At 44.5% G+C, this 11,903-nt stretch overlaps 1 non-coding gene across 1 annotated transcript; it reads left to right on the top strand.

Moving 5' to 3' along the window:
• The first annotated feature begins 254 nt into the window (after positions 1 to 254).
• Positions 255 to 328, top strand: trnat-agu (transfer RNA threonine (anticodon AGU)). The gene has a single exon. It is a non-coding gene; the product is annotated as a tRNA-Thr (tRNA).
• The last annotated feature ends 11,575 nt before the right edge of the window (positions 329 to 11,903 follow it).

Genomic DNA, 11,903 nt, shown 5'->3' with positions numbered 1-11,903 from the left:
AACCTATGTCCCCTCGTAACTGACTCTGCCACCCTGTGAAAAAGCTTCTGACTATCCACTCTGTCTCTGCCACTCATCACTTTGTCAACCTCTATCATGTCGCCCCTCCACCTCCATTCTCAGTTTTGGGAAAAATAGAGTATATGACTGTATCAGTAAGTAGGAAAAGTTAAAATATGTTGCGACCAGTGGAGAAGTGTGATGAGAATAAACAGATTCTCCTCTGATTTCAGCCACACAAGCATTTGTGATTTGGCTCTGTAGCTTAGTTGGTTAAAGCACCTGTCTAGTAAACAGAAGAGCCTGGGTTCAACTTCCAGCAGAGCCTTATTTCACATTTGTGATATGCTTGAGAAGTTTCCTTCTCAATCATTTACATATCTGATTTGTGAACTTGATCTTGGAATTCAAATTACATGATGAATTTCAGTCACAGGAGAAAACAGCCTTTGTGAAGGATGTGAGTTGGGAATGGCTGTTCGTCCTTGTCCAGAAATTCAGTGCTGATACGCCAAAGGCAACTTCTTTGATACAAATAAAAGCAAAATACTGCGGATGCTGGAAATCTGAAACAAAAACAAGAAATGCTGGATTCACTCAGCAGGTCTGGCAGCATCTGTGGAAAGAGAAGCAGAGTTAACGTTTCGGGTCAGTGACCCTTCTTCGGAACTGACAAATATTAGAAAAGTCACAGATTATAAACAAGTGAGGTGGGGGTTGGGCAAGAGATAACAAAGGAGAAGGTGCAGATTGGACCAGGCCACACAGCTGACCAAAAGGTCACGGAGCAAAGGCAAACAATATGTTAATGGTGTGTTGAAAGACAAAGCTACAAATTTGTTCACAGTTACATTCAATCTGGAAAACAGCGCGACATTAATCTCACTGAAGGAAAGTGTGACCACGTTGTATGTTTCAGAGTGTTTGTGTCGTTATGTGTTGCTTTCAACCGAGACTGGGACATGACACAAGTGGGAGGGTTGATCCGAGGTTTGGAATATTTGTCAATCAGGAACAAGAAAAATCAAAGGAACCAAATAAGAAAACCTATGTCTCGTGGGTATTGAGAGACGGTGAGAAGATATTAAACTTTGTTCCATTCAATCCGGCTGCGATGAACTTTGAATTTTTCCGCCTTTTATAAACATTATTTGAAGGGTCTCTGTAACAATGTTCAGTGTTGATGAGAGTGGGGTCTGGGTGAGCAGCTGCTGAGTGTGACAGGGTCAGGACTGGATGCAGGAAGTTCTCTGACACTCTCTCTCCCTCTCTCTCTCTGATGGCTTTGAGTTGATTTTCAAGTGGCAGCTGTTGGTGTTTGAGTAAATGAAGGAAGTTCCCTCCACCCATTTGTTTGGACAGACAGTGTAGTATAAGGATGTAAAGGGTTAATGCTGAATCTAGTGGGATCAACCCCTCCCACTGTCAGAGTGATGATGTAACAGTCACATGAGATGAGGTTTGGGAGAAGAGAGAGCAGCACCAAGGATGCGAGCTTAAGAGGTTTGATGAATGTGTATATAGTATTGTGTAAATTAGAAAAGAGTTCTTAGTTCTTTCAGCAGGAAATGTGTCCAGAAAATATTCAGGAGTCGGAATGCAGATATTAACTCCAAGTGACAGTTCTGGGTTCATTTAACAAAAAAAAGGTAGTGAATAATATTGCTCACTGATTGAAATCCCCCAGTGAGGAGACAGTTAAACAGGTGATCTGTTGGGGCATCCTTCGATCCAAGGTTTCGACAGCATTTAATCTCCCTTTTTGGTGAAATTCTCTGTTATTTGCATCTTTTTTAAATCAGCTTTCATGGGTGAGTGAAAAACTCAAAAAAACTTAACAGTTCCATTCTTCCTTCTTCCCATCAGTTTCTCTTTTCTGTCTCAGATCAATATAATGATGAGAATCCCAATTTAATCTGCTGTTTCTGGTGTTTTATCCATTCCAATCAAAATTCAACATTCCAATCAAATCTATTTGTTATTCCACAGTGTCTCTCCATGTGTTTTATCCTGTTGTATTCTCTCACAGTCTGTTTGATGATCAATTTTACATCTCACTCTCTGTTCTGGTGAAGATCAGAAGCAGTGTTGTCTGTTTGCACCACCCGACAAGTCGGCCTGAGGCTGTGTCTCATCGATAATGTGGAGTTAGGAACATCGAAACATAGGAGCAGGAGCCGGCCATTCAGCCCATCGAGCCTGCCCCGCCATTCAATATGATCATGGCTGATCATCCACTTCAATGCCCTTTTTCCCACACTTTCCTCATATTCCCTTATGTCATTTGTATTTACAAATCTGTCAATCTCTGCTTTAAACAGACTCAACGACTGAGCTTCCACAGCCCTCTGGGTTACAGAATTCCAAAGATTCACATACCTCTGAGTAACAACATTTCTCCTCATCTCTGTCCTAAGTGGCTTCCCCCTTATTTTGAAATTGTGTCCCGTGGTTTTCGACTCCCCAACCAGGAGAAACATCTTAGCTGCATCTACCCTGACTGTCCTTTAAGTATTTTGTGGGTTTCAATGGGATCACCTCTCATTCTTCAAAACTCTAGAGAATACAGCCCCAGTTTCCCCAATCTCTCTTCATAGAACAGTCCCACCATCCCAGGAACAAGTCTGATGAACCTTCGTTGAACTCCCTCCATGGCAATAATATCCTTCCGAAGGGAAGGAGACCAAAACTGTACACAGTACTCCAAGTGCGGTCTAACCAGGGTTCTATACAATTGAAGCAAGAATTCACTACTCCTGTACTCAAATCCTCTTGTGATAAAGGCTAACATACTATTAGCCTTCTTAATTGCTTGCTGCACCTGCATGTTAGCTGTCAGTGACTTATTGACATGGACACCCAGATCACCCGTATATTTTATAACTCAGTTAATAAAGGAAAGGATACCATATACCTGCTGAACCACCTTATTGACCTGCACTGCTACTTCAGGAATCTGTGGACATTCACTCCAACGTCCCTCACTTCCTCTACACCATTCAGTGTTCTCCCATTAATTGTGGATTCCTTTGCCTTTTTTGACGCGTGCTCTCGTTGTTCCCTGCTCTCCGAGTGAACTCTTGCTCCCTCTCTCTCCTGGGCTCTTTATGCTCCACTCTGCTCTCATTGTTTCCCACTCTCTTAATGTATCAATATTTGTTTGCCTTGTGTTTAATTTAAAATATGGATTAACTGTATTTTACAGTTGTAGGTTTTATTTGGTAGTCCTGTGCAAGTTGTGGATTGGTATTTAATATTTAGCTCTGTGAAAACGATTGTGAATGAAAATATAACTTTCAATCTTATACATGGGCTGGTCTGCAAGCTCCAAGACCTTCATTTTGTAGTAATGGAATTGATACTGTATCTTTCAGTCTTAATCTCTGTGGGATTTTTGAACTGGTATGTAATGCATAACTTGGTCTAACATTCCGATGTACATTTTTGGGATTCAAAGGATGATAGGGAATAGGGGCATTAGGCCATTCAGCCCATCGAGCCTGCTCCAACATTCAAACAGATCGTGACTGATCATCTACCTCTACGCCATTTTTCCTGCTATCTCCATATCCCTTGATCCTGTTAGTATTTAGAAATCTATCGATTTCTGTCTTGAATATGTTAAATGATTGATCTTCCACAGCCCACTGGGATAAAGAATTCCACAGATTTCCCACCCTCTGAGTAAAGAAATTCCTGCTCATCTCAGTCTCAAATGGCCTGCCCTTATTCTGAGTCTGTGTCCCCTTGTTCTAGACTCACCAGACAGAGGAAACATCCTATCCATATCTACCCTGTCACACCCTGTAAGAATTTTGTAAGTTTCAATGAGATCACCTTTCATTCTTCGAAACTCCAGAGAATTTCGGCCCAGGTTCTGCAGTCTCTCATCATAAGACAATCCCACCATCCCAGGGGATTAGTCCGGTGAATCTCTGTTGCACTCCCTCTGTGACAAGTCTATCCTTCCTTCAATAAGGAAACCAAAATAGTACAGAATACTCCAGGTGCAGTCTCAGCCAGACTTTATGCAATTGAAGCAATACATCTTGAACCATGTACTCAAATCCCCTTTCAATGAAGCCAACATACCATTTGCCTTCCTAATTGCTTGCTGCACCTGCACACTAGCTTTTAGTGTCTCATGAACAAGGACACCCAGGTCCCTTTGGACATCGACACTTCTCAACCTCTCACCATTTAAGAAATATTCTGTCTTTCTGTTTATTCTACCAAAGTGGAGAAATTCACACTTATTCACATTATATTCCATCTGCCATGTTCTTGCCCATTCACTTACCCTGTCCAAATCCCCTTGAAGCCTCCTTGCATTCGTTCTGTACCTTTCAATCATGTAAATTTTGTCTGTTCTGTTTCAAGTTTTCTATTTAAAATGTAACCATGGTGACAGAGTTTATTTAGATCTGATAGTGAGTTTGTTTTTGGACTGCAATTGATGTATCAACCTTTCAGCTGCACTGCATTGGAGTGAAATGGAAACAACTTCTGTCTCTCCTGCTGTTGTTTGACTGTTGGATTGAAAATTTGTCTCTCTCGACTTTGGGATCAGTGTCTGTCTGACTACTTCTTTTATTTGTTCCAGTGGAACTGATGAGCTGGCAGTATCTCTGTGCTTTGGGAGTGATCCTGTACCGACTGTGTGTTGGATCGAGCTCGCTGCACTTTTCTTTGTGTCCAAGAATCATCACATCCAGTCAGGTTCCTTCATGTATTTTCCTGCAGGAATGAAAGAACTGGTGAGATAGAAGATACAAAAGCGATCAATGTAATCGTCCGAATAATAATCATTATGAACAATCGCGAAATGAAAACCAGGAACACAAACAGTGTCAGTGTCTGACTCCACTGCAGTACTGCAGCATTCAGCTTCTGTTTACCAGGTGTTTGCAGTGGATTTACAACAAGTTTGTGACATTCAGAAACAACACAAGCCCTGCACTGCTCAATGACTGGGACTGTCCGATAGAGCAGTGACCTTTACACAGTCACATTTCTATTTCAACGGAAAACAAGCAGCCACTATTTAAAATGTGCCTTTCACACTTCTCACCTGGTGTCTGCAATAAATGCTCTTTGTCTAACTGTCCACATCGTTATTGTGCAGCTATTTTCCCCCCACTGTTCACGATCCAACAAATAGTGAGAGACTGGAACTAAAGCAGGAAAATTCCCTCTCCTTTGGGTGGTGAAATTTTCAGTGATTTTCAATAGTGATTTCTTCCCATTCTGTCTCCCTGAGCCTGTACAGACACTGTCCGAGAATGAACTCTCCCTTCCCCGTGTCCCCGGCTCACTCCATGTTCTGGGAGCAGCTCCTGCTCCACAGTGTCTGTTACAAACACTCCCCGACTCCCCCTCAACTTCCAGCCACTCAATGCTAATCTCTGAGCACATCTGCGCACACGCTCCCAAAGCAGTGGCTGCTGGAAGCAGATGCTGTTTGTTCCCTTCCCCTGGGCCCGGGAAGTCTCCATTAGCAGCTGATTTAAAGCATCTTCCCCTGATTGAGTGAATGGCCTCACAGACTGGGTTGGGGAAAGGCTGCGCATGCGCTCCACTCCTCATTGTGACGTCTCACAGGGGGCGGGGCAACATCGCGCGTGCGCAGATCTTTGCAGCAATTCAGCGTTCAAACATCAATGGGAACTTTCCCCATTTCACCCTCATCAAAGTCCCAAAGAAAGTGAAGAGGGGCTTGGACTGGAGGGAGGGAGGGAGGGAGGGAGGGGCGGGGTAGGGGGAACCTAGAACCCAGAAAGCTGCCCACTTGCCCCATTTAGATGCTCAATTTGCGGTCATTCCCTGCAGGGGGTTTGTTATTATTGAGCCCCTCCTGGTAAAACAATCTGATAGAAAGAGGGGAGAAAGGAGGGAGCCGGTGTGTTTGCTGGGACCTTGCAGAATTCATTTCAGCAGCAAAAGTCCCGGGTTATATTAACCCGAGTGAAACACACTGTCAGTGAGAGGAAAACCGAACGGCCCTTTTCATCTTTTCATTGGAAACAAAGTAGAGCCGGAAGTGCGGCGAGCAGAGCTGACACACAAGCTCAATGACAGGAGAGCTCGGCCATCCCTGAGTTTCAGCTCCCAGCTCTTACATTTCCTCATCCACACTGTCTTTACTGTGGATGTTCAGGGGTTCCTTGTCGGATCTGAGGACTGTATCCATTAAACATTCTGAGCCAGGAGATCCACACACTCTCTGTTATCAAGATTTATGGGCAGGAATGTTTCAAAACTTTGTCTATTAAATCATTGTATTATTCACAGAACTCATGAGGCAATCGGTTCATTATTCAGGCCTTGAACTTGGTTTGGGTAGACTGAAAACTGAGAGGTTCAGCACCTTTCCACTTCTTTGCTACTGGCCGTGTGGCGTAATGGATAAGGCGTCTTACTTCGGTGTATTTAACGAGGTTATCAGAAGATTGTAGGTTCGATTCCTGCCACAGTCATTTTGGTCGATCAGTGTTTAGCAACGCAGCCTCACAGCTCCAGCGACCCGTGTTCAGTTCTGGCTAATGTCTGTGCGCAGTTTGACTTCTCCCTGTGACTGCGTGGGTTTCCTCGCACAGCCAAAGACTTGCAGATTGATCGGTAAATTGACCATTGTGAATTGCCCCTAGTGGAGGTAGGTGGTGGGCGATGTGGTCGGGAATATGGGAATAATGTGGGATTGGTATAAATGGGTGGTTGTTGGTTGGCAGAGACTTGGTGGGCCGAAGGGCCTGTTTCAGTGCTGCATCTATTACTAAATAACTGATTTTATTGATGAAATAACAGAAAAGGTTGATGAAGGGAAAGCAATGGATGTTGTCCATATGGATTTTAAGAAAGCGTTTGACAAACTACCACATAAAAGGCTGGGTAACAAAACTGAGTCTCCTGGAATAGGAGGGTCAGTATCTGCTTAGATTGAAAAATGTATGAAATATCAAGAAAAGCGAGTTGTGGTATTTGGTTGTTTTTCAGAATGGAAGATGGTGAACAGTGATGTCCACAAGTGTCAGTGTCAGGACCACCATATATATAAATGACTTGAATATTGGAATCACAGAATTGTTACTGCACAGAAGGAGGCCATTTGGCCCATCGTATCTGCACTGACTCTCCAAATGAGCAATTCACCTCATGTCACTTCCCCGTCTTCTCCCCATAATCCTGCACATTCTTCCTTTTCAGATAACAGTCTAATACCCCTTTGAATTCTTCAATTGAACCTGCCTCCATCACATTCTCAGGCAGTTCATACTTTAACCACTCGCTGTGTGAAAAAGTTTTCCTCATGTCGCTTTTGCTTCTTTTACCAATTACTTTAAATCTGTGCCCTCTCGTTCTCGATCCTTTCACAAGTGGGAACAGTTTCTCCCTATCCACTCTGTCCACACCCCTCATCATTTTGAATACCACTATGAAATCTCCTCTTAGCCTTCTTTTCTCCAAGGAAAACAGTCCTAACTTCTCCAATCTATCTTCATAACTGAAGTTCCTCATCCCTGGAACCATTCTCATGAATCTTTTCCATAATCTCTCCAATGCCTTCACATCTTTCCTAAAGTGTGGCACCCAGAACTGGACGCAGTACTTCAGCTGAGTCTTGTGTCTTATACAAGTTCAACATGACCTCCTTGTTCTTGTACTCTATGCCTCTATTACTAAAGCCGAGGATACTGTATGCTTTATTAACCGCTCTCTCAACCAATGACTTATACCCCCAGGTCCCTCTGCTCCTGCACCCCCTTTAGAATTGTACCCTTTATTCTACATTGTCACTCCATGTTCTTCTGACCAAAATGAATCAATTCACATTTCTCTGCATTGAACTTCACCTGTTATCTGTCCTCCCATTCCACCAACTTGTCTAAGTCCTTTTGAAGTTCTAGACAATCATCCTTACAGTTCACAATGCTTCCAATTTTCGTATCATCCATAAACTTTGAAATTCTGCCCTGTACACCAAGGTCTAGGTCATTGATATATATCAGGAAAGGCAAGGGTCCCAACACTGACTCCTGGGGAACTCCACTACAAACCTTCCTCTAGCCTGAAGAACATCCATTGATCACTACTCTTTGTTTCCTGTCACTCAGCCAATTCCATATCCATGTTGCTACTGTCCCTTTTATTCCATGAGTTATAACTTTGCTCACAAGTCTGTTGTGTTGCACTGTATCAAACTCCTTTTGAAAGTCAATAAAAGCAAAATACTGCAGATGCTAGAAATCTGAAATATAAACAAAAAGTGCTGGAAATACTCAGCAGGTCTGGCAGCATCTGTGCAGAGAGAAACAGAGTTAATGTTTCAGGTCAGTGACCATTCAGATGCTGCCAGACCTTTTGAAAGTCCATGTACACCACATCAACAGCATTGCCCTCATCATCCCTCTCTGTTGCCTCATCAAAAAACTCCAGCAGGACAGTTTAACATAACTTTCCCTTAAGAAATCCATGCTGGCTTTCTTGAATTAACCCACATTTGTCCATGAGACTATTAATTTTGTCCCGAATTATTCTTTCGAGAAGAGAGTGAGACGAGGTGAGTTGCTTTAGCAGAGAGCCAGCATGGGTTCGTCAGGCCGAATGGCCTCCTTCTGTGCTTTAGCCATTCTATGATTGTATGATTCTAGCAGCAACTGTTGGTGGAGAGGCAGTGATGCAGGAATGGGTTGACAGTAAGGGGAAAGTCTGGGCTGGTGTGTGTTTGCAGCATTTGCAGCTTGTGTTCGGGTTTGTTAATAAAGGTGATTTGGAAGCTGTGTTCCAAACTGAAGTGTTTATTGGAAGCAAGAAGTTGATGTAAATAAAGAGTAAAACGTGTTAAGATGAAGCGTGGTGTGATTGTGGATCGCAGTAAATATAGTGTTGGTGAATTATTTGTGTTAATAAACTTCCACTGCGCCCTCTGCTGCAGGCTGCTGTTTATATCCAGCTGTGTATTAGTGCTGTGTGTTAACCAGATAAATGTTTGTTTCAACGCTGTTTATAAAGGAATAGCATTGCACTCAAACATTCCCAGACATAGCAACACACGTACAAAAGTAAAATACTGCAGATGCTGGAAATCTGAAACATAAACAGAAAATGCTGGAAATGCTCAGTCGGTCTGGCAGCATCTGTGGAGAGAGAAACAAAGTTAATGTGAGCTAAGGAAACAGACCTGAACTCTTAACTGTTTCTCTCTGCACAGATGCTGCCAGACCTACTGAGCCTTTCCAGCATTTTTTGTTTTTATTACAGCAACACCTTTGATCAGCAGTAGCGGTGATAGTGCGTGCCAGGGGGCAGCCGGGAAGGTACGTTTCACGATAAAGTACTTACCTGGCGATTCGGCGGACACGGACACGGGTACTGCTGGGTAAGTGAACTTATATATTCGGGCAGTGGCTAAACCCGAAACACTACACGTGCAGTGTCTCCCACCTATCCTCCTCCTCCTACCAAATAAAAGGACTCTTGTGTGGAGGGTTTGGTCAGGTAAGGTTTTCCTTTATATTTTTTTATTCTCTGTTGTCAATTTCGAGCAGAGGGGATGGAAGCTAGGGCAGTTGCATGCTCCTCTTGCAGGATGTGTGAGGTAAGGGTCACCACTTGTGTCCCTGCTGACTTCACCTGTGAGAAGTGCACCCAACTCCAGCTCCTCACAGACCGCGTTAGGGAACTGGAGCTGGAGCTGGATGAACTTCGGATCATGCGGGAGGCAGAGGGGATGATAAAGAGCAGTTATAGGGAAGTACTGACACCGAAGTCACAGGATAAAGGTAGCTGGGTGACCGTCAGGGGAGAGAAAGGGAATAGACGCACAGTGCAGGGATCCCCTGTGGCCGTTCCCCTCAATAATAAGTATACCGTTTTGGATACGGTTGGGGGGGGGACCTACCAGGGGAAAGCCACAGCGGCCAGGTCTCTGGCACTGAGCCTGGCTCTGTCGCTCAGAAGGGAAGGGTGGAGAATAGGAGAGCAATAGTGATAGGAGATTCAATGGTTAGAGGAACAGACAGGAGATACTGTGGTCGCGAACGAGACTCCTGGATGGTATGTTGCCTCCTGGGTGCCAGGGTCAGGGATGTCTCGGATCGAGTCCACAGGATTCTTAAGGGGGAGGGGGAGCAGCCAGAAGTCGTGGTACATATCGGTACCAATGACATAGCTAGGAAAAGGAATGAGGACCTGAAAAGCGAATATAGGAGTTAGGTTGGAAGCTAAAAGGCAGGACGAGCAGAGTAGTAATCTCAGGATTGATACCGGTGCCACGTGCTAGTGAGGCCAGAAACAGAGAGCGAGTGCAGCTGAACACGTGGCTACAGAGCTGGTGTAGGAGGGAGGGCTTCAGTTATGTGAATCATTGGGATACCTTCTGGGGAAGGTGGGACCTGTACAAGAAGGACGGGTTGCATCCGAACTGGAGGAGCACCAATATCCTGGGCTGAGGTTTGCTAGAGCTCTTCGGGAGGGTTTAAACTAGTTTGACAGGGGGATGGGAACCGGAGCTATGGATAAGTGGATGGGGTAGCTGTTGAACAGGCAGATACAGAGTGCAGAGAGTCTGTGAGGAAGGTTAGACAGTTGACAGGGCAAAGTTGCAGCCAGTATGATGGGTTGAAGTGTGTCTATTTTAATGCAAGAATTGTCAAGAATAAGGGTGATGAACTGAGAGCATGGATCAGTACTTCGAGCTATGATGTTGTGGCCATTACGGACACTTGGATATCACAGGGGCAGGAATGGATGTTGGATGTTCCGGGGTTTAGATGTTTCAAAAGGAATAGGGAGGGAGGTAAAAGAGGTGGGGGAGTGGCATTGTTAATCAGGGATAGTATCACAGCTGCAGAAAGGGAGGTCATCGAGGAGGGTTTGTCTACTGAGTCATTATGGGTGGAAGTCAGAAACAGGAAAGGAGCAGTCACTTTGTTGGGAGTTTTCTATAGACCCCCCAATAGCAACAGAGACATGGAGGAACAGATTGGGAGGCAGATTTTGGAAAGGTGCAGAAGTAACAGGGTTGTTGTCATGGGTGACTTCAACTTCCCTAATATTGATTGGAACCTCCTTAGTGCAAATAGTTTGGATGGAGCAGTTTTTGTCAGGTGTGTCCAGGAAGGTTTCCTGACTCAATATGTAGATAAGCCGACTAGAGGGGAGGCTATGTTGGATTTGGTGCTTGGCAATGAACCAGGCCAGGTGGCAGATCTCTCGGTGGGAGAACATTTCGGTGATAGTGATCACAACTCCCGGACCTTTACTATAGTCATGGAGAGGGACAGGAGCAGACGGGATGGGAAAATATTTAATTGGGGGAGGGGGAATTACAATGCTATTCGGCAGGAACTGGGGTGCATGAATTGGGAACAGATGTTCTCAGGGAAATGCATGACAGAAATGTGGAGGTTGTTCAGGGAGCACTTGCTGCGACTGCTGGATAGGTTTGTCCCGATGAGGCAAGGAAGGGATGGTGAAGGAACCTTGGATGACAAGAAATGTGGAACAGCTAGTCAAGAGGAAGAAGGAAGCTTACTTAAGGTTGAGGAAGCAAGGATCAGACAGGGCTCTAGAGCGTTACAAGGTAGCCAGGAAGGAACTGAAGAATGGACTTAGGAGAGCTAGAAGGGGACATGAAAAAGTCTTGGCGGGTAGGATTAAGGAAAATCCCAATGTGTTCTACACTTATGTGAGGAACAAGAGGATGGCCAGAGTGAGGGTAGGGCCGATCAGGGATAGTGGAGGGAACTTGTGCCTGGAGTCGGAGGAGGTAGTGGGAGGTCCTAAATGAATACTTTGCTTCAGTATTCACCAGTGAGAGGGACCTGGTCGTTTGTGAGGACAGCGTGAAACAGGCTGATATGCTCGAACAGGTTGATGTTAAGAGGGGGGATGTGCTGGAAATT

The sequence above is a fragment of the Heterodontus francisci genome, unplaced genomic scaffold (assembly GCF_036365525.1).
Source record: "Heterodontus francisci isolate sHetFra1 unplaced genomic scaffold, sHetFra1.hap1 HAP1_SCAFFOLD_43, whole genome shotgun sequence".
Lineage (NCBI taxonomy): Eukaryota > Metazoa > Chordata > Chondrichthyes > Heterodontiformes > Heterodontidae > Heterodontus > Heterodontus francisci.
This window is presented reverse-complemented; position numbering and strand designations above follow the sequence as displayed.